The sequence below is a fragment of the Bacillus rossius genome, assembly GCF_032445375.1.
Source record: "Bacillus rossius redtenbacheri isolate Brsri chromosome 4 unlocalized genomic scaffold, Brsri_v3 Brsri_v3_scf4_2, whole genome shotgun sequence".
NCBI lineage: Eukaryota > Metazoa > Arthropoda > Insecta > Phasmatodea > Bacillidae > Bacillus > Bacillus rossius.
Genome location: NW_026962011.1, coordinates 5,063,582 through 5,087,696, shown reverse-complemented (window position 1 = coordinate 5,087,696; position 24,115 = coordinate 5,063,582). Strand labels below are relative to the sequence as shown.

At 37.1% G+C, this 24,115-nt stretch overlaps 1 protein-coding gene across 1 annotated transcript in view; it reads right to left on the bottom strand.

Moving 5' to 3' along the window:
- Window positions 1–21,808, bottom strand: part of LOC134542274 (uncharacterized) — a 153,677-nt gene extending 131,869 nt beyond the window's left edge. The window contains exon 1 of the mRNA XM_063386395.1: window positions 21,730–21,808. The gene's annotated coding sequence lies outside the window, so the exon portion shown is untranslated. The remainder of the gene's footprint in view (window positions 1–21,729) is intronic.
- Between the last annotated feature and the right edge of the window lie 2,307 nt (window positions 21,809–24,115).

The following is a 24,115-nucleotide window of genomic DNA, read 5'->3' as shown; positions in this document are numbered from 1 at the left end:
GGTTTGGTGGTATTTGAGGATTTGATTGGCCTATCCCTAGTTTATAGTCTTCTTTTTCATAAAGCAGGAACAATTAAAAAAAACTCATTAACAATGGAACCCATTATGTGGAGAGTTGATTGTAAAACTCGTGCACCTAGCTTTGAGATTGTGTTTCATTTTATCCACTCATTATTAAATTAACTCTAAACATTTGCATTTTATTTCCGAGCTGATGTAGACAAGTGGCGTTACGCTTTGTTGTAGCAGATGGTTTCCAGCGTGTCGGTGAAGTCGTATACTCCGTGAAAGATATCTAACAGCACTTGTGATGCAAATATAGACGAGTCGATTTAGTGCGTGGTGCGGCTGGTGTATTCGCGCCATAACAGTGCCGACGTAAATAACAGTTATTCACTTCAGATGTACATTAAGTGTCTCGTTAACTTCATGCATTTCCAGACTCAAGACGCAAAAGGATTCAGACTTTGCATTACGTCCACAAAAACGCGATGTGTTTTCCAGGAGTAGCTCCCGTGAACAGTTGTGAGGCGGAGAAAAATAAAAAAGAACCTAATAAAATATTGTAAAGCTAACCTCGGTGAATTAGGGTTAAAAAAATATATCTTATTATACGTAAAATTGCAATATGAGCATGGGTGTTAAATGAATTAGTGCATAATCAGCCGTCGTTTACTAAGCCTCTCGTTTTTTAAGACGTAAAAGTTAACATCTGTAGTAAAAAGAATGAAGATACTCCAGTGGCCTAAAATAAATTCTAAAATATTTAATAAACATTTTTTTTAAATTTATGGTTATCGTTCATATTGCATTCTAAAGTTCCAACCAAATTATAAGTAAAATTATAACTAATATTTTACACGTGTTCACACTACCATCAATGAAGTGAAAGATTTTGCCAAAATATGTCTATCCTTAAAAACAAAAATCAGTTAAATCCATTGATCTCTGGTGTATTTTAAATAAAGTCATAGTGCAAAAGGCTCGTAACATCGTTTCTTTACCGGACATCTTTATGTGTTTTGGCGCCAATAATTATGTATGTTAACACGGCGCAGTAAATTAAATGAGTGCATTTATCAAAATAATTTATGGTGTTTTGCAGGCCCTATTGACATGGAAAATTTTTTTAATAGTAATTTTCATGATTCAGTATGTGGTTTTCCCTGGATTAAATTACTGTTTTATTTTCGAAAAAAAAAATACATATAATTTCAAGAAACATATCTTAATTTGTAGCTAAATTTAAGTTCAAAATTAATTTTGGGGTGTTTACCCAAGAGACGTGCGCAAGAATAAATACAACAAAAAAGGCAGATTGTAGTGACACAAAATGTATAGTTTACCGAATTTTTGATAACTGAACTTACATGGGCGCAAATCTGTAGGATTTCCAGGGGGGGCCCGTGAATTCTGTGGTTTAAGAATTTTGCGCTAGAGGTCAACCGAAACAAGTCTTCTCTGGATGATAAGCTCGTATGTTATACACTTTATTTTTACGTAAGTTATATTAACAATAAAGCAGAGCAACATATGTTTTAGTAGTTATTAATTAATGACTATAAGAAGTGATCTCTCAAACATGTTTGAATAATTTGCTAACCTAAATACATAAAATATCCATGAAAAAATCTATAAAAATAATATACGTGATTATAATGCAAATAGATAACACCCCACCCATACATTACCATTTTCCAAAAGTGTTTATTCTAATTTCAGATCTTGAAGCAAAATCTTTAGCTAATTCATGTAAACTAAGTTCATCCAAACGACTTTTGTGAACATGACACACAGTCACTGAGTTGAGACGGGTTTGAGTCGTGGTACTTCTTAACCGTGTCTTCAGACGCCTAAGAGCGCTAAAGCTGCGCTCAACTTCGCATGAAGAAGCTGGAATAACTAAGAGCAATTTCACCAGTGAAAACAGAATAAAATTTCACAAATGATGTATTTATGTTGCCGCTATAACAAGAAATACTAAAACAGAATAAAATAAATATTTAAGTGGGGCTCCCATACAACAGACATGATTTTTTTTTTTTTTGCCGTTTTTATAGATAATGGTACGGAACCCTTCGTGCGCGAGTTCGACTCGCACTTTGTCGGGTTTTTTATACCACATCACATAATTACTGCGATTCAAATGCTGTTCGTAAAATTCTTTGTTCACAGTGTTTGATGCGCCCTAAAAACCCAAAGCGCCAAAGCTAATAAACGGATCAACATAATATTAACGATCGAATCATATTAAAACCCTTAAAGACTATTTTATTTAGTAAAGGCATCAACCAGGTAAAAAAGAAAAAATCTTAAAGACACAAATGTTAAATATCGGAGATAGAACTATGAAATTTATACTACAGCTAATTGAACCACATACATTTCTCGGCTTATATTTAGTATAATCAGTATTTTGGCAGTGAATTATTTAGTTAAAATATGCCGCTTGATTCCTTATTAACTTAAATACGGATATGACGTGTAAATACTTCTTTCTCACTCTTACTTCTGTTTACTCGTGCAGTGTTGCAGTTATCAAATAACAAATGTTATAAAGTGATTATCGGCCATGAATTGTGAAAATTATCGTTTGATAATAAAAGGAGAGTGATTTTAAATTCCATATTGACGAGGAAAAAAAATTATTTCCTGTATATTCACATGTAACGTACAGAGCAGCTAGCCTTACAGAATGGAGATGAGCTAAAAAATTCCAGAAAATGGTATATAAGTTTCAGTTCGTAAATAAACTAAATTCTGCTATAATTACTGTTAAAGTATTAAGTTGTTTATTTCCTGGGAAAAATAACGTTACATAATCACTTAAATAAAATATATTACTTAAATAATAATCACTAATTATAAAACAATCAAGCTTACCAGGTGAGAATTAGTTTCTGTTTTCCGTTTCTTCCGCGTCACGAACTTATCCATGTTGATGTTTGCCAAGAAAGCAGAAGACTGGCGCACACGAGAGCAAAACCACTTTAAAAACAGACTACCTGAAACCTATAATACTGTCGTTTCAGAGGACAAGGTAGTGTGCGTAACAATGGGGAGGAAATGCTAACGGAACCCTACCCTAGCTTCGTCCTTTGGAATGAACGGTTTCTAGGAATTAAGGGTTTCAAAGTTCTCACTAGAAAACTCCATACCATGGCTTTCGCAGAAGGGGTAGGGGAAATAACTACGGAACTCGAAGGTAGGAATATAAAGCATGTCAAAGTGTCTGTCGTCGTTGTAAATAATAATCTGATATATATATGTTGTGTACACCATTAACTTTAAAATCACGAAGTGGGCCCCCCCAAGGAGGGGCCCATTAATTCCAGGGGGGGCCCGGGCCCCCCTGGCCCCCCCGGGATCTACGCCCATGACTGAACATATAATTACATAATTTTTCTACGAAAGTGATATTTAATTTCTGATACAGGCAAATCTCAAATCAATACTCCAAAAGTTTTTATCTGAAATTACGCGAAAAACCCATAAAAACATAGGTGAAAATTAAATATAAGCTAAAGCCTCAGTTCATAAGGAAGAATGTAAACGAAGAAAGTTTTTCATCCATGTATTAATGTAATGCTTTTGAGATGGACACGTACATTTTTAAGCAAAGGAACCACGCAATATTATATTTAATAAGAAAAGAAAGCCATTAAATTCTTGAAGAAAGGATAACCATCCATTACCATCAAAATAAATATACTTAAAAAAATGTGAGCTAGTCTTTCAGCACTCGCCAGCGATGTGTAAACATCTAAACTCGGTAGCGAGAAAATTCACGTGTCCTCATGTTGTAAATACACTTGCAACACGAAACTCGAATCTCGGTAGGAAAATTAAAGTATAATTCTTTAAAATAATGCCAAGCGTGATATATATACGTACATTTTGAATTAAACTACATTTCTTGACGCGAATCACACGGTGTTTCCGCACCCGCCACTAGATTTCGCTGCCAGAGCAGCTACGTCGGCTATCGAATCATTCGATTTTCAGAGCAAAACTTTAACTATATAATCAAACGGCTCCGATAAAAGCGAAAAAAGACTTGAAAAAAAATACTAAACCCCAGCTTTGGATATTTTTTTCGACAAGGAATTTTTATAAAATACTTATCTTGTTAAAATGCATTAAACAGATAACACTATAAAGTTCCCCTTTTACTTTATGAACTTTAGTTCGCGCCATCCATCAAAACTGTCAGTACCATTCCATGCAACTTTCGTTCCATTCATGAAATATTACTCTACCAAATGCTCTACACCTGAGAATTAAGATTTTACACATCAAAGACTATAACGAAAACTTCAGTCAATTTCGCATATTAAATAATGTACATGTTTTGAATGTCAGCAGTGAAAGCTGATTGGCGGAAATGTGAAATTCGCGCATCTGTCGGAAACCGCAGGAACGCCGATGGAGCGTGCAAAGGAACGACAAAGAGGACTGGTTGCCGACCTTGGAGAGGCGAGGCTCGAGCTGCCGGGTGATTACGGCGCAAACATTGGCGCTGGTCATTAGGCCCGCTGTGTGGACAGATGGTTAGTTCGTCAGTGTCAGATCTGCCGAAAGGCACCCTCCCCTTCCTCATTACACCATCTCTCCGCGGCAACTACTACCCGTTCAGACCAACTCCGGCTGGCAAGTCTGAGCCCCACAGTACTCACACCATGGATAGTTAACTCTGCATCAGCCATCACCCGATGTTCGATGTTTAACAACTCAGCTCTCGGCATACGGCATTCTGTAGTAGTAATTTCGTGAATGGAACGGAAATTGTTGTAACAATCTGTGGCAGATGGCGTGAATAAAATGTTTACATATGGCCAAAAGGTAAACTTGATAGTTTTAACTTTTTTTGTGAATTTTAACTATATGGGGAGTATTATATTAAAATTTCTTTGTCGAAAATCATGTACAAAGACATGGTTTAGTATTTTCTGAAATCTTTTTCGCTTTTATCGGAGCCGTTTTATTATATAGTTTAACCTTTCGCTCTGCAAATCGAATTTTTCCATAGTCAACGTATCTGCTCCGGTTATATGGAAAAAAATCGCAAGTCGCAAAACCAGAAAAATTTACGAGTTAAGGTTTGAAATGCCAAAGAAGTTTCACTTCTACCACGTGTACTGAGTTACACGTGTTTTTTTTTTGTTTTTTTTGACAGTGGCGCACAGAGAGATGTAGTGTTTGATGTTGTGCAACACAGTAGTAGTAGAAGAAACTTTTGCATTTTTAGCAGTCACAAACTGTTAGCTGTTCCAGTGCTGCGGAGTTTCGGTTTCAAGGGTTTCAAGGTCAACCTTCGTCAGTAGCAGTGACGCGCGGGAACAGAGGGCTGATTACACTGGCAGTTTTGGTTATATAATCTAAGGCATGCGCGCAAAATAATTTTGAAGTCAAAGAAACGAATTGAGGAATTTTCAGTCAGTTAATTGTTATATTGATGTTTATAGTTTATGGCATAAATTGTGCAAGTGTTATCCGACCTGCAATGTAATCGCGCCCAAGGTAATTGGATTGTTATGACGTCTGCCCAGTGTAAGCAAGGCACGAGCTGGCGCGGATGCGAGTAGAGTGTGGAGTTAAAAAGGGGCTTGGTGTATGCGCGCGTGGACTCTGGGTGTATGTCGTCACGGGGTACAGTCATCTCACTTGCCTCGTAAACTGCCTGGTTTTGGGACTCTTACATGAAGCCAAGTCTGCGAATGAACGAAATGCTTCCGAGACGTCGTAGCGGGAAAGTAATACTACGAAACATCGCACCCTGAAATATGAGCGCAGACTTCTTTTTAACTGATAATATTTTGTATAAATGCTTGGCAAGATTTTTCTTGAAAGTTTTTTTATATATACATATACACATATATGCCTGATTATAGTGTGCATCCAAAAAAATAGGGTTTTGATACTGTTTTCACAGGCTACGTTTATTTTATTTAGTGTTGTGGTCATTTGTACGGTGTTATGTGTAGGTTTTAGACTATTAGCTGTCGAGCTAAATAAACCAGGTTGTATTACGACAGTCCGTAATTTTAATTACAATAGCGATTTTAATAATTTTGTAAAATTGCGTTTGTGAAAGGAGATGCGCTAGGCTACTTCCAATTTTGCTCCGGGTCATATGCCAATCAGACTTGTTTGTTTATCAACAGATTTTTGTTTTTCGCAATGAGTACTCTGCCAGATGGTACCTTATCACTTTTTCTTTCCAGCTTTTTAAGAAGTTAACCGCAAACTCACTGACTGCAACAGGTTGGGGTTTCTCTGGGCATCTTTGTGAGCAGAAAGCGTTAAGGGGTTTTTGAGTTTCAAGGTTTGCCTTACTACCGGCAGTAGAAGAGAGAGGGGTTACAAGATGACTATGAAACTGTGATAAAAAGTTAATGTAAATATAGACTAAAATAAGTGTTTAGACTTTTGGCATTACTGTTGGAGAGGACTAAAGCTAGTAATGAATGCAGTCATCTTCTCTTCGACATTTTTTTTTGTGGGATGTTTTTTCAACTTTCAACACAAGCTTGCTTTTAGCACACGACAGGTGGGCGTGCTACCGAAAAGTGGTGGGCGTTAAACAATCATCGAGTTCTTGTGCTAAGCCGCCCAGAACAACGCAGTCAAGTATTGCCTACCTGGTCATTAGTGCGCAATTAACCTAACAGGATATGTTATCAAGAACTAGCGATTATATTACATTCCGTGCCTTATATAGTGTGGAAGAGTTTAAAGAACTACGGACTTCAGTTAACAAAAAAGACAATGATAGATATGCATTTTTTTGCAAGTTAATGTTGACTTTACCATACGAGTCATCCTTCAGTTAGTCTACAGACATGAAGTGACGGCGTACGTTAAGCAATTAAGTCTTTTAGCCGACAATAAAAAGAAGAAAAAAACATCAACCTAACAGGCTTGGTTTGATATTTATCCTGCTCTCTGAGCACTTATTTTGTTTCATTTTTAAGAGATCTGTGTTTTTGTGCACCTGATTCACACAGTCAGTTGTTTTTCAGCATGGCATATTTTATGCAGTAAATTTTAACGTTTTAGTTAAACGCAAGAGTTCGTTTTTTTTATTTTGATTATTGATATTTAGGGCCGATTCGATTCCCGTTCCGTCGTAAAGCATTCGGATACCTCTGTATTTATCTATATCGCAACTAAATTAACTGATTCTCAAATAATTTTCACTATATAGTAGTAGTAAAACTAATATATTTAAGATTTGCAGTTTCATTGTTTAATAGTAGTATGTAAATGGGCGTCCGGCGCCAGGCTTTAAGGATGAGGAGCGCGAGGAGCCGACCGCCATATTGGATTGTGACGTCACGGCGGCCATCTTGGATGAGTGTAACGGGACACAGCGTAACGGGACAAGTAGGACATTGACCTTTGACCCTCAAAACTAGTCAAAATTAGGCTAAATTTGCCCAAAATTCCTCAAAAATCGCCAAAATTTCCATTTCTGTGGAAAAAAATTCCGCCAAAAAATCTCAAAAATTCCACAATTCAAAAATTAGGATTTCGAAAATCCTCAAAAGTCGTTTTGCCCTAGAAAGAACCCAAATTCCTAAAAACGGCTTAAGCATCCATGTCTAAAGCCTCTGGTAAGCCATTTCTAGGAATAAGGATACCATGACCGCCATCTTGGGTTATGTCGTCACCGTTGCAATTTTCGTTACGATCGCCATCTTTTACTTTTTTTATTTATTATCCGATTTTAATGAATTTTTTTTAAAAATTATAAAAAAATTCAATTAATACAATTTTAATGAAAAACATTAAAAAATTGTACTTTTACGACACGGAGTTCGGAGTCCTCGGTTCGAACCCGGTGAGGGCAAAAAAATAAAAATGGCGACCGATCCTTCCCCCGTGGTGATTGCAGGCAGACAGGCCCCCACCACTTTGTTTATAGCATATACATAATCCGAAAGTATGACGTCACATCCACCATCTTGAAAATCAGTAATTTTAATGCTAGAGATTCGGGGAAAAATTTAAAAATCATTAAAAAAATTAATCAACCTAATTAAATAATAAAAAATCCTTAAAACCACCGATGCACTTTACGTGACGGCCGCCAACTTGAAATCACCCGCTGGAGATCACCATCTTGTTTTCGTCCGCTAGTGTGTGCTGATACCATGTTAGTATAATTATCTGGTCACTACACATTTGACACTGACCTTTAAATTTTACCTTGACCTTGAACTTTGACCTTGACCTTGAAATTTGACCGTGAACATTTACCTTGACCTTGAAATTTGACCTTGACCTTGAAATTTGACTTTGTCCTTGTCGACCATCATGGATCCGACATTTTATGTTCAGTACATGCTACCAGGAGCTACCACCTGCTGGAGTACGCCATCTTGTGTGTGTACTCGTATTATAGAGTACATTTCCATCAGGATAATTTTATTCTAACTCGCTACAGTGCAGTAATCATTTATTACCGAGGTGCCCCCACCATCTTCAAATTTGGCCGCCATCTTGAAATCATGTAATAATGTAGCTAAAAAAGCGGGAAAAAATCCAAAATTCATCTAAAAAATAACTCATTAACTTACATATTGATTCGATCCGCTCCAGTCCTTGGTTCGATACTCGATCGATGCAATAATGTTTAATTTTATGAAAAAAATAATAATTTCAATAAACCACGTTCAACATTCTTAAAGAGACTTTAAATCCTCTACTACCATCATCCTATCAGACATCAAGACAACCATATTGGAAATTCGTAATTGTAATGCTAGAGATTCGGGAAAATAATCAAAATTCATTAAATAAAATTGTAATCTATAACTGATTGATTAGATCGACTAAGGTCCTTAGTTCGATCCCTGCTCGATACAAAACAACTATAATTTTAAAAAAAGTACCAGAAAAGTGTAAGGTTCGAGAAATAAAACACCACAAAGTCTTTTACAAAAATAATATTTATCACACAATTTCTATCCTACTACAGAATCACTTGCGAAAGCCAGCAATCTTATAAACATTTAACCCTGCATAGACGTGCAACGACTACTTCTTAGCTCCAACAGCTCCAAATGCTCCAACTGCTTTTTCTTTCAACAGCTCCAATGATATTGGGCTTCAATGCTACGAGTCTAAGAGACTACGAGGCTACAAGGCCACGAGTCTAAAAGGATCTAGCTGGTTCCGAGTTATACATGGCTGCGAGACTGCATGACTAAAATACCGCATGGCTACGAAACTACATGTCTATGAAGCTACGTGGATACAAGTCTACTCGGCTCCAACATGCAATGTACACACAGTACACACAGGAAACTGAACGTACACACAGTACACACAGGAAACGGAACGTACACACAGTACAAACAGGAAATGGAACGTACACACAGTACACACAGGAAACGGAACGTACACACAGTACACACACAGGAAACGGAACGTACACACAGTACACACAGGAAACGGAACGTACACACACTACACACACACGAAACGGAACGTACACACATACAGTAGCGGAAACACAGGCTTAGTTGGAAATCAGAATACAAGAAATAAAAACATTAAATTTTTTTACTTTCAATATTTAATTTATTTCTCAACATTACACAAATACAAGTAAAAGAAGCCATTATTGTATGTAGCCAGCTTTCCTCAATTCTTTGAGTATGACGGATATTTCATTGATGCACGAATATTTTCCTCCACAAAGCGAGCCATGTAGAAGTCTTAGCCGGTCAACCAATATGTTTGGATCTTTCCATTATGTGTAATCAATCTCTTCTACCATCATCTTACTTGCTTGTTTATTATACATACTTTTTAATATCACAATCTTCCCAGTGATCATAATAAGCAATATCAGATTTATTTATTATAACACGTCGTTTCCATAGTTTCGGTCTCAGGACACCTCCACATTCTTCGATCTTGTCAGCTTTAGGTGCTTCATCACAGTATATGCCTTTGTCAACAGCCTCTGAGTCACTGTAACAATCGCTGTAGAAGACAAACTCTTCACCCAGATTACCGTATGAATTCGGTATCGATGATGTCGAAGTGTCATCATCGTCTTCATGCTTCCTTTTTAGGAGTCCATCATCATTTTTACAAAGAATGGAGGATCTACTGAATATAGGCTTGAATGTATTCTCACTTTTCACGGTGTTGATACTTCCATTAGTTTCAGTCTTCCCGAAGCCATTAGCATCCTTCAATTTATGTTCTTCCTCACGATCGGGTGAGCTAATATCATCACGCTCAGGACAAGGAAAATTATTGTCGTAATGCATATCACTCTTCTTTTGTCTAGTGGATCCATCGTTGTCCTCTATGCCGTAAGTAGTCTTGACTTTACATGTTCTACCATGTATTTTTATGCTGTCAATTCGTGTTAACAACCTGCTACAACGATTACAGCTTAAAATGTTGCGTAGTGGGTTTCTAGCTCAATCATTCTTCTTATGACAAAATCCTTGCTACAGTATCTACAGCGGCTTCCTTCCGATTCAGCTGCAGATAACAAACCATGATCCATGGTAGCTTCTGTGACTAATGTTAGATACAAACTGTCAGTTTTCTCCAATTGGAACCATTTCTTAAATAGAATTTTTTAAATATATCATCAGCGAGAGTTAAGTTATCTAATGCAAAGCAAATTGATGCAAGTAGTTCTGGCTGTCATTTACAGATGTCACCACGTGTTGCTTGCAGGTAAATAATATCTATTTCATTAATGCGGGATGCGGAATGCTCACTATCGATCGCAAAGGAAGGTTGGCTTCGCTAGACTCCAAGGAGAAGGAAGTTCGTCCTTCCTGTTAGTGCTTCTTAGATTTCTCAGAGCTTATTATTATTCGACTGAGTAATGATTTTTTTTTTAAATTTCCACCTGATAAAAATATTAAAAGTGTTGATTAAGTAGCAGAAGTTCACTGATTAAATGCAAACTTGAATAAAAATGACATGCCTCATTAAGTAAAAAAAGCCTTCATGCAGAGACAATAATTTTCCTTGTCCTGAGCGTGATGGTATTAGCTCACCCGATCGTGAGGAAGAACTTAAATTGAAGGATGCTAATGGCTTCGGGAAGACTGAAACTATTGGAAGTATCAACACCGTGAAAAGTGAGAATACATTCAAGCCTATATTCAGTAGATCCTCCATTCTTTGTAAAAATGATGATGGACTCCTAAAAAGGAAGCATGAAGACGATGAAGACACTTCGACATCATCGATAGCGAATTCATACGGTAATCTGGGTGCAGAGGATGTCTTCTACAGTGATTATTACAGTGACTCTGAGGCTGTTGACAAAGGCATAGACTGTGATGACGCACCTAAAGCTGACAAAATCGAAGAATGTGGAGGTGTCCTGAGACCGAAACGATGGAAACGACGTGTTATAATAAATTAATCTGATAATGCTTATTATGATCACTGGGACGATTGTGATATTAAAAAGTATGTATAATAAACAAGCAAGTAAGATGATGGTAGAAGAGATTGATTACACATCATGGAAAGATCCAAACGTATTGGTTGACCGGCTAAGACTTCTACATGGCTCGCTTTGTGCAGTAAAATATTCGTGCATCAATGAAATATCCGTCATACTCAAAGAACTGAGGAAAGCTGGCTACATACAATAATGGTTTCTTTTACTTGTATTTGTGTAATGTTGAGAAATAAATTAAATATTGAAAGTAAAAAAATTAAATGTTTTTATTTCTTGTATTCTGATTTCCAACTAAGCCTGTGTTTCCGCTACTGTATGTGTGTACGTTCCGTTTCCTGTGTGTACTGTATGTACGTTCCATTTCCTGTTTGTACTGTGTGTACGTTCCGTTTCCTGTGTGTACTGTGTGTACGTTCAGTTTCCTGTGTGTACTGTGTGTACATTGCATGTTGGAGCCGAGTAGACTTGTATCCACGTAGCTTCATAGACATGTAGTTTCGTAGCCATGCGGTATTTTAGTCATGCAGTCTCGCAGCCATGTATAACTCGGAACCAGCTAGATCCTTTTAGACTCGTGGCCTTGTAGCCTCGTAGTCTCTTAGACTCGTAGCATTGTAGCCCAATATCATTGGAGCTGTTGAAAGAAAAAGCAGTTGGAGCATTTGGAGCTGTTGGAGCTAAGAAGTAGTCGTTGCACGTCTATGCAGGGCTAAATGTTTATAAGATTGCTGGCTTTCGCAAGTGATTCTGTAGTAGGATTGAAATTGTGTGATAAATATTATTTTTGTAAAAGACTTTGTGGTGTTTTATTTCTCGAACCTTAAACTTTTCTGGTATTTTTTTAAAAATTAAAGTTGTTTTGTATAGGGCAGGGATCGAACCAAGGACCTTAGTCGATCTAATCAATCAGTATATAGATTACAATTTTATTTAATGAATTTTGATTATTTTCCCGAATCTCTAGCATTACAATTACTAATTTCCAATATGGTTGTCTTGATGTCTGATAGGATGATGGTAGTAGAGGATTTAAAGTCTCTTTAAGAATGTTGAACGTGGTTTATTGAAATTATTATTTTTTTCATAAAATTAAACATTATTGCATCGATCGAGTATCGAACTAAGGACTGGAGCGGATCGAATCAATATGTAAGTTAATGAGTTATTTTTTAGATGAATTTTGGATTTTTTCCCGCTTTTTTAGCTACATTATTACATGATTTCAAGATGGCGGCCAAATTTGAAGATGGTGGGGGCACCTCGGTAATAAATGATTACTGCACTGTAGCGAGTTAGAATAAAATTATCCTGATGGAAATGTACTCTATAATACGAGTACACACACAAGATGGCGTACTCCAGCAGGTGGTAGCTCCTGGTAGCATGTACTGAACATAAAATGTCGGATCCATGATGGTCGACAAGGACAAAGTCAAATTTCAAGGTCAAGGTCAAAGTTCAAGGTCAAGGTCAAATTTCAAGGCAAAGGTCATAGTTCAAGGTCAAATAACAAGGTCTAGGTCAAATTTCAAAGTCAAAGTTCAAGGTCAAATTTCAAGGTCAAGGTCAAAGTTCAAGGTCAAGGTCAAAGATCAAGGTCAAGGTCAAAGGTGTGGTGACCAGATAATTAAACTACATGGTATCAGCACACTCTAGCGGACGAAAACAAGATGGTGATCTCCAGCGGGTGATTTCAAGATGGCGGCTGTTACGAAAAGTGCAACGGTGGTTTTAAGAATTTTTTTTATTATTTAATTAGGTTGATTAATTTTTTTAATGATTTTCAAATTTTTTCCCGAATCTCTAGCATTGAAATTACGGGTTTTAAAGATGGGGGACGTGACGTCATACTGTCGGATGATGTATATGCTATTAACAAAGTGGTGGGGGCCAGCCTGCCTGCAATCACCACCCGGGAAGGATCGGTCGCCATTTTTGTATTTTTTGCCCTCACCGGGTTTGAACCGAGGACTCCGAACTCCGTGTCGTAAAAGTACAATTTTTTAATGTTTTTCATTAAAATTGTATTAATTGATTTTTTTTATAATTATTAAAATAATTTCATTAAAATCGGATGATAAATAAAAAAAGTTATAAATGGCGACCGTAACGAAAATTGCAACGGTGACGACATAATCCAAGATGGCGGTCATGGTATCCTTATTCCTAGAAATGGCTTACCAGAGGCTTTAGACATGGATGCTTAAGCCGTTTTTAGGAATTTCGGTTCTTTCTAGGGCAAAACGACTTTTGAGGATTTTCGAAATCCTAATTTTTGAATTGTGGAATTTTTGAGATTTTTTGGCGGAATTTTTTTCCACAGAAATGGAATATTTGGCGATTTTTGAGGAATTTTGGGCAAATTTTGCCCAATTTTGACTAGTTTTGAGGGTCAAAGGTCAATGTCCTACTTGTCCCGTTACGCTGTGTCCCGTTACACTCATCCAAGATGGCCGCCGTGACGTCACAATCCAATATGGCGGTCGGCTCCTCGCGCTCCTCATCCTTAAAGCCTGGCGCCGGACGCCCATTTACATACTACTTTTAATATGTACTGAAAATAATAAAGAAAGCTAAATTTTTAGTGAAACTTTAAACAAAGGGAGTAGGCTACTCGTTACTGCTGCTGTTACCCGTGTCACAAGGTAATATATATTTTTTAATGAAATCCATTGGCTATTCCTTAAGTATTTTTTTTTTTAGAGTCGGTGAGGCACCACGATCCATACCGCGGCACTCAGCGCATAGAGTGCTCGCTAGCGAGATACTAGGTTAGACCATCGCTTAGAACAGAGCCGGCAGAGACTCTACTTGGTATACGGGGCCGAGTATGCAGATACGACGAATAAATCAGGAAGGGCCCGGGAAATAACTGTTAGTGATTTAATTGAAAGACACCATGACTGACTCCCGATAAACCCTGATGGTCAGGCGACAAGTGCAAAGTTCTCCCCGTCCCTTCCAATTATATCTCTACTCAACATTTATTTTAGTTCATTTTAACAATGGTGGTGTCAGAACTTACGTTACGCTACTTTGAATGAAAGAGCACCTCGGCACCTTAACAAGGGTGTCAGAAGCAGGACTATTACACGTCTATGATTTTTCACTTCCAAAATTAATTTACTAAATTGTCACTTTCTCAGAAGGGAAAATTTCGTAAAGATAAACAGCCTATTAGTTAATTCCGTTTATGGGCTACCTCTGTTACAATATTTCTTTTCAGACATAGGTTCAGTAGTACAAAGGTGATTGAGTAAATTAAAAGTTTATAAATTATAATAATATTGAATTTTTTTCAGATATCATAGATATATTCAGCTTAGATACTAACATGTTTAATAATATTTAATTTGTAAACTTCTGCTTGCCAAAAATCTAACATACGGCCTTTTTGGCATAGATAAATGAGTGCTACTGAAAAGTGTTGCCTAAATAACTATAGGTGGAGACTTATGTAATAAATTTTTTAAGAAAAAACTTTTAACTTTTACTGTTATTGAATTTGCTTCATGAAAGTAATGCAAGCAGTAAACACAAAACCATGTAATTACTTCTTAGTGGTAATAATAAGTCTAGGCTGCTAGGGAAAAATTACATAAGTCACAAAATGGCCAAATGGGATAACGTCAAAGGTATGAAAACATGAAGAAGCTGCTACTGTGATATTAGTAGTAAAAGCCAGCAGTAAATAGTCTTTATAAAATAACAGGGCATTTGTATAGAACAAGTCTTCATTTTCCATTCCTTATACAGAAAAAAAGTACAAGTCAAAACTTTACCCATACTCTTTTTCCCTGGCAACCTAAGATTATTTCTGCAAAAAAAAAATTAACGAAGTTAATAATTAAACCGTAAATAAATATTTTACGCAAGTTTAAAATCGCTCACACTGGGTTATTATGGACGACAGTTACATTTACTATCGATATGAAACCCGAAACAGTCGACTTCGGTCATTCGCGTGTGGTTTTCAGCCTCGAGTGTGTCTGCGGCGGTCGGCTGTGCGCGCACCGATGATGGGGGTTTCGAGCGCAGATGATTGCGGGCTGCAACATGTGGACTGCCTTCGGCCCGGCGGCACGCTCCAAGAACACGGAGGGACACCTGTTCAACTGTTCAATTGCTCAACTGTTCAACGGTGCGCGGCCGACGATTTGGAACTTGATTACGACCCTGGAGGTCCTGCCTTCCGGATAGGCGAGGTACGAATTAGCTTACAGTCGTGGAGGGGAATTGGTGTCCAAGGGGTTTGGGGCCGAGGGGGGGGGGGGGGGTAATCACGCATAAATCGGCCCCGAAACCTCACGTCCCAAAATTTTTCGCAGGTGTGACAAGCGATGAACTCTTGGGAGTCGCTAAATTATGAAGAATGTAGGCAGAAATAACGTAACAAAAATACGGTTTGTCTGTCGCGAGAAGACGGCGTTAAGCTGTCGTGAGGCATCGTGTGCTGTCGCGTCTTGTCTGATTCTGTGTGCGTCCAGTCTCAGAGGTGTGTTTGTGTTTGTGAGGTGAGATGCTGAGTGCGACGCTCGCTGGTGCTTCTAGCGCATAGTGACTGAGGAATAGCGCGTATTATTCTCGTCGCGCATAGAAAAACTATGAAATTTAAGCTATAACCATAAATTAGATGGCGGAGAAATGAAGATAAAGGTTTAATGCAAGACTCTTGATTGTTTTCTGGAATCTGTACCAGGACTTTCATGTCTAAAAATTATTCTGAAAACACGCGGTTCAGCTATTTACACTCCTCTGAAAATATCGTTCAAAAACGAAAGACGGAAAAAGAACTACTCATCAGTCCTAGCCACATACTTAAGCGCTTTTCATAAATAGATATATGTCGGATATGTTGAGAATTTTTGGAATCGTATTTTTCGAATCGTGTGGTTTCTTCTGAAGCGTTCTTCACACCAGTGGCGTAGCCAGGATTTGTGTATGGGGGGTGTTAAGAAGCATGCCCCCCCCCCCCCGTATTAAAGCGGGGGGTCCGGGGGCCCTCCCCGGGAAAATTTGGATTTTAAGGTGTAAAATAGTGCTATTTTAGCAGTTTTCGGTACTTAAATTTAAATATTGTAATGGTAAAAATTTCTTTAATTTTAATATGAAATTTGTTTGAGTGATGGATAAGAAATTAATTAAAGATTTGGTGCTAAGGGAGGGGGGGGGGTTGAACCCCTAAAACCCTTCCCCTGGCTACGCCCCTGCTTCACACACTGTGTGTGTGCCCAGGTAGCGAAACCCTTAAAAGACCTATAAAAGAAGAAAAGAGCGCATGTAACTCTGTGATAGAAATAAAAACTTCTTCGTCAATTCAAACATTGACTCATAAGTATTTCATTGTAAGGGGTAAAACGGTAGAGAGAGAGAGAGAGAGATTAAAAAAAACACTGTGCGTGTTACAGTTTTTCCAAACAATTCTGCCAAATATCTGAACGAAATATTAAATTCATAACATGTAGCGCTATATATGCGGGAAATGCAGGAACTGTCTCAACAGCGCTCTCTACGCTGCTGGTTGAACAAAGAGGAACGCGAGCGCGCTGGTAGCAAATATAAAATCCAAGGCATTCACAGCTGACTGTATAGGATGCTTATATATTTTTTTATGAAAAAAGCGCATGCTTTCACTCTCTGTCGTGTTGTTTCGTTCATCTATCACTTTAGGTTCTATTTTATTTTTGGCAGGGGACGAATCATCGTACAAAGAGGAGAACGTAAACGAGCCCAGCAACGTATATATCATAGTGTCCTCTTTATATCTCTTTGGCCAAGTACCTATTCCGCGTCAGAATTTGTTTCACGAAAACGCTACATTAAAATTCGGCCTTGAAATTTTACTCTCATCACGGCCCAAAATAAGTTTCACTTAAAACAAAACATCAGTTTGAGAAAGAAAATATCGGAGACCCGCGAGCCCGCGAGACGCGGTGATTAACGCCCCACTGAGGTAGGTGTTGCCCGCGGCGCCTCGACCGCACAGTCGCATTATTTACGTGGACCAGGGGCGGCGCTGCCGTCGCCGACCGAGCGTGACCCGCGCCCCTCCCCTCTCCCTCCCTATAGACGCAGTGGTGCAGCGGTCCCGTGTCGAGGGAAACACAGCCGCGAGGATCTCCTGCGACCACCCGCAGTCCTGGCTCTCATCTGCATGCTACCAGTTTTTTTTCTTCCAAGCGAACAACTTTTGACGTGAATACGTTTTTAAAATTGCTTCCATAGTGGGAGGCAATTAAAAAACAAAAACAAATGATAACAAAATCGGGGGGTACCTACAGTTTGGTGTTTCAGCCACATCTCTATCATCTCCATCCGAAATTTAATTACACCACTGGATAGCTAAAGAATTAAAGAATTCGTTACGCTAAGTGAGGACTGCGACGCATCGCGCGCGGTGAAAGGGGAAGTGCCGCTATTTTGAGGTCATTTTGCTGCGTTTCGAGATTTCCGTTTAGTATAACCTTTGACCCGGAGAAGCTGCGACGTTCGTTTGTGTTTCAGTCTTCAGCTCTCGTCAAAATCTATCGATTGAATATATATAACATTAGTGTAAAATATTAACAGTGAATATATATGGTGTTAAAATGATAAAAAATAGCGTATTTTATATTGTATATAGAAAATATTACCTGTTACCTACACGTACTCACGTACAACACACGGCCGTGTCCATGACACAGCCATACCTCGTATTTAACACCTGATAGGGTAAGGTGAGCGATGACTTCATCGCAGGTGACCAAAGTGTGTACCTATAGGTATAGGCGTAATTCGGGGGTGGCAAGAGGTAGCTGTTGCCAATCGAGAATTGTCCAACCCAGTTTTTAACCACTCCATTTTGAAGTAAAAATATAATTTATTTAAGAACTTTCATGATAAAAGATCAGGCAGAAAATTCAATTAATTCTAAATAGGCATACTCCTGTGTAATTGATATCTACCTTACAAATGGTTTGGGTATTAATTAAAGCAATTAACAATGCATTTTTAGGGTACATAGAGAATGTAAATATATTTTTTCAATGCCTAATTACATGTGTTTCAATATCCAGGTAGCCTAAAAATTTCCTTTATCTCTACCGCATTTGGCAACCATGCGTGTATTTTATTAATCCACATAATTTTATCAAAGATGTTCCAGTTTATAAGCATATGATTACGTGTTTAAAAGTTGCAATTTTATGCTGTTTTTGAAAGGTTCAACGAGTCTTCATAAACTAAAATATTTTCCTTAGGTACTAATTGTGTCGTGGTCACCTAATAGAGTTCGTTTCCTGGATTCCCACAGCTGGGTAACGTAACACAAAATGTTGTCTTTAGTATAATTTTAATACATAATTTTTAAATGATAAAACTTTAATAAAAAACTTATCATGATGGGGGAGGGAAGCTGATAAGTGCAACAGTGACCCTGTGGTTGTGTGTATTCTGTCGCTTTCTAATCTCCCTGTTTCAGCCATCTCCAGTCTTTAATGACATATATGTATACGAATACGTCAAATACGGCACAAATTATTTATGTTATATATTTTATGAGCAACTCATCCCAAAAATAACTTACTAAGAATTTCCCTATTCCAATACGTACCACATATGAAGGTAACGTTTAAATTACATAACTTTGTTTAGAAAAATTAACAAGATCAGTATGATGGTCATTAATACACTTCAAGTGCTCCGCCTAGTTTGAGGTTTGTTTTCGTTGAGTGCGGCAAAAAAGAAAAGTAGTTAAGGTTAGGCCTCGCCCTCTTGCAATTTCAAATATTTTGATAGCCCTGCCACTTGCAATGAAGTTTCCGTGTTAAACGTTTGGTTTGACATAACACAGGACATAACTTTGGGTATTTGTTGAAATGGGCACTTGTGAACTGGTGTATCATGATAGTTTTAGTCGTCCGCATGAAATAATAAGTTATTTTCTTTCGGTGCTTACAGACTAGATATGTTTTAGTAAATATGTGGTTGCAACAAGGTACAGAAGGATTTATGCCTTGAAATGCCAAATATTTGGGATAAATAATTCCAAATTATAATTATAGCAAAAAAAATTAAATCCCTCTTAATGGGGGACCAAGAGCTACGCTCTACGCGAAATTCTTTAGAGATGACAGGGTTGACGATAAAGACTGGAAGCTTTGGCCGAATGAAGGAGTGAAGGAAAAGAGGGCCCCAGAGTGAATTCAATTGCAAACAAAAAGATCCGCCACGTTTCCCACTTGCGGTAAATCCTAGGTCTGACCCTGCCGGGTAATGAGCCCGGGCCTTTTCGACCTGAACGTATTTGAGACAGCGCTGCAACCAACCACCTTAGTTCTGCAACGCTCAGATACGGAGATTTGATCGGTGGAATATATAAAGCGAACTTCCCTGCAGTCATCTAACCTATCGTTTCGAACATTCGAGGTTAAAAAAATCTCAATACGCGTTTGTATGTAAATGTAAAGCACTGAGGATTTGTTGCAACAAAATAACCAAATTTATTTGGTAAAATATAATTTTACGTTCGTGAACTTTTCAAACAATTAATAGATACAAAGCTTACTGGTTTATCTACGAATTCTTGTCATTTACGCAGATTAGATAATTTTTTCCAAATGAATGTTAGCGTGAACTGCCATTTAAACTGTAATTTAATATTTAAAAAATCTATTTAAAAATTAAATATTAAACTTTGGGGCAGAAATTACATCTGGAGATTTAAATTTATCTGAGAAATTAAGATAAAAACCGGCGTATAAATTTAAGCTTGATGCAAATATCAGCTCGTAATTTTTTCGAGGCTGCGAAGAAAAGGCGTATTCAAAAAGCTTTTTTCACTCTCGACTAAGTCGAAACTGCTAGCTCTCCATCACTCCACAGCCTCGCGAGCCCTTAAAAATGGTTTATGTGGCAATAAACTACACCTTCGTACGTGACCTCCACACCAATTTCTTTTCCCGAGCCACGCATATTTTATAGAAGCTGTGCCTCAAAACGTTTTACATATCGTTTATAATCCTGCATTTTGGCTTAGTAATGGTTGGTTTTCTAAGTTCTTAAAGTTAAAGCACGTAGTTTCTGTAATACCGAAACTTATAAAACGTTTTTTGCACGGAAAATACATTGGAAATTAAAAAAAATAGAAACCCACTGTTATAAGTCAGTTTCAAAAATATTTAAGTTGTCATATATGTTTGTTACTAAAAATATTCTAGTCTCTTTGAGTGTTGTATTTTATTTTTGATTTACTGATCAAAATATTTAATGTGTTTTCTGTGGTTAAAATCTTTTGTTTAATTTATCAACTTTGGATAAATATATGCTAATATTTCACGTTAGTTAAATTATTTACGTAAGTAAAATAACTTAATGTTTTTAAAACTACTTTTTAAACTAAATAGTGTAGAATATAACTTTTAATAGCATACGGACGAAACAAAAAAGAGTGGTCCCTATACACTACCCTTAAAAACGCCATTGCAGCAATTTAAATGCCAATGCAGCATGTTTATAAAACGTCCGTAGTTCTGCAACTTTCCCGGCACTGTGTTGGCCAACCAACATCACATTTAAAATTGGAAAAGATAATTATAAGTTCTACTGCTTCTTTTTCTTCATCTTTCAAACATTACGCCTTTTCAAACTCAATCTTTTCCTTTTTGTTACACTTCTCGGAAAAATCGGTAATTGTTAACTTTCATTGGCAATCGGTCCACGCTCAAAAATTTGCACATGAGCTGATAATAAGTTTAAATCTCAAGAAGCAATTTTGATGTAATGTGTCTGTGGTGCGGTTAATCGATTCGGAGTAGAAGCTAGGACTGTGCATGTGTGTATCATGCATATCGGCAACGCGAAAAATAAATAAAGATATTTCATATTAATAACAATGTATCGAACATTGTGAAATTTGAAATATATTCGAAGTAAACGTTTACTCATTGCGGTTTCTGTTTTGAATGTTAGATGCTTGTTGTTTATTTTCGATATTTTCGTAATTCGTAATACATTTTCGACGTCTACTGCAATGTGCTGTTATAAATAATGATTTTAATACCTTTTTTTGCAAAGTCATTGTTTCCAATTTTTTTTGTATCGAAATATCACCAACCACTTTAAAAAAAATTAAATCAGTGACAAATTACATCGACGTCGATATGGCTTCCACAAATCCCAACAATATTGGAAAGAGGCCGAATGGAAGACAGTACAATATGGCACATTAATCACAAAACAATATTTAAAAAAAAAACAGAGGTACTGTAATACTTACGAGCTCATAGCCAACTTACTGGAGGATTAGAGGTGAGTCTTCTTTCTTGACCGTACTTGACGCCAAAATGTATAGTGAAGTCAGTGCACGAGTCAGCACTCGAACCAATAGCTCCCAGCTAGCGAATCCACCATACCTGCGGACAAAGCAGAGAGGACACATGACTACAGTGATCAGTGATAACTGTAGACCAGTCAGACTATGCTAACATCGCTTATGCTTAAACATGCTACTTAATGTGTGAAAAAAGGTTTTTTTTCCGCTTTCTTTAGCTGATTGTTTGTGCCATATTGCGCCCAAAACATTGGCTGAAGTGTAGTGTTTTCATCGTGGAAACAGTTTCAAATTACGTTTAATTTATGAAGGTGGCTGTTATCAACGACGGAGATTCTAATTCATACTATCATCACACGTTATCGAGCACCATTTCCGCAATGTTTTGTGTGGAACTCTCCGACGATGGTGAGGTTGAAAAATGACTTAAACTACGTCATAGCATGCCGTCTACTGACAATTCCTAACTCAATGCAACTTACAGCTTACTTAGAACGCTTGTGATTATTTTGTCAAAGTTTGAGGCCTTTTTTTAAATCTATCATTTGAAATCCAGTTTTAAATTTTTTTTTTTCAGAAGTTCCAGAAAATTTCTTTCGTACAACTACACAAAAGGACCACAAATAGAAGTATATAATTTACGGTGGAACCATTAAAACACATATCCTTAGTGGCTTGATATAATACATGAACATTTATCACACTGCAATCTAGGGGCGCTCGCTGACTGTGATTACCAACGCGTCATGGTCACGTGACAAACAAAGGTCGCGGCTTTGGTCACAACCCCGGACATAACTGAAAGTTATGAGCATTTTTTTTTTCGGTTTCAAGAGGTCCGAGATCCATAGTACAAGAAATTTTAAGTATTGATCTTAACCATGTAATTTTAGTTACTAACCTATGCAACTTTATAGGGAATTTACCGTACAAATACGGTAATTTTCCTACAGATACGAGATTCCATGTATTCCTGGGGAGTTTTCTCTATCCATTTTTATAGGTTGATAACTTACATTACCTACCTGTCCAAAAACGTTACCAAAATAATTTTTAGTGATCTTAAATCTTGGAGATGTTGTGCCCTTAGTATCTGAGGCAAACCGTGTGGCATATATATTTATAAGCACTAGAGCATCCATCACTCTTCGCTCACGCACCATTAGCTAACTACTATTGCGTCAATCTGTAGAGTTATAATGGCTACACCATTTAGTTGTTCAAACGAGCAAATGTAATTTTAAACACTGTACCGTACAAAATGCCAAATAATTGAAAACATCTACGACGAAAATAAATGCATAGACCACTAAAGTACAATGAAAAAGTAAAATAATATCAGTTGAAACCAAACAAGATATATGTAGATGTGCCTACTCCTTGTAATGTCAACAGTTATGTGCATACGATTTGAAGTGACAAAATGAATACATGATTAAACTTTTTTTTCCTCCGACTAAATTGTAATTCAGATGCAGTGAGAGGAATTTATACCAGCGCATAACCAGTCGACTCATTACATTTGCATAGCTGATGCAGGTAGTCATTAACTAGGTTGAAAATTGCACTGCATGTATGACAAATCCAACAGGTATAATTTAAACCGCAGATACTCACTCTTAAGGCCATGTAATCATATTTTATAGCTACAAATATGATGGACGTGTCATTTTTTACTACGATAATTACATTCGACTATCATTTACAGTATACGTGGCGTGTGATTTGAGTCGGGTCAGGTAATAGTATTTAACCCGCAATGTTAATGAGAAAGAATTTATCACTCATGCTCGACCCACGATTTTACTGAAGAAAACAACCACCGTGACAATAATAGCCTTGGGTCATTTTCCCCAGTAATTTGTTGCACAGTAGTCTTGAAAAACACCCTTCTCGAAGGTGCAATTTACTACCGTCTGGTTTTAACCACTCAGACTGATTATCATCTCCAACGAATGTGTTAGTCATTGGCTCAAGATTTTACAATAATACTAACAAACTCGTACGATAAATAAACTACACATGTGTTTCTTAACATTTGAATAGCTTATTCCAGGAACAACATAAGTCACTGAACTTTAAATTTTCAGGAAGTACAAAAAACATCAATAAATTTGTACTTGTTTAATGAACAATTATACATTTTGTATGTATTGTTGAAAATAATTATAAATTAAGTGTGTTTGAACTACAAAAAAATTAACTATTGCTTGCCATTTTTAATTAATAAAAGCTATTGCCTTATGTTGTTTCTGAAATAAATACGTTTCCCCCAAAAACTAATTCAAATAAATTTATTTTCAATGAATGTAAAAAAAAAAACACAAAATATTAAAACGCTATATGTGTTG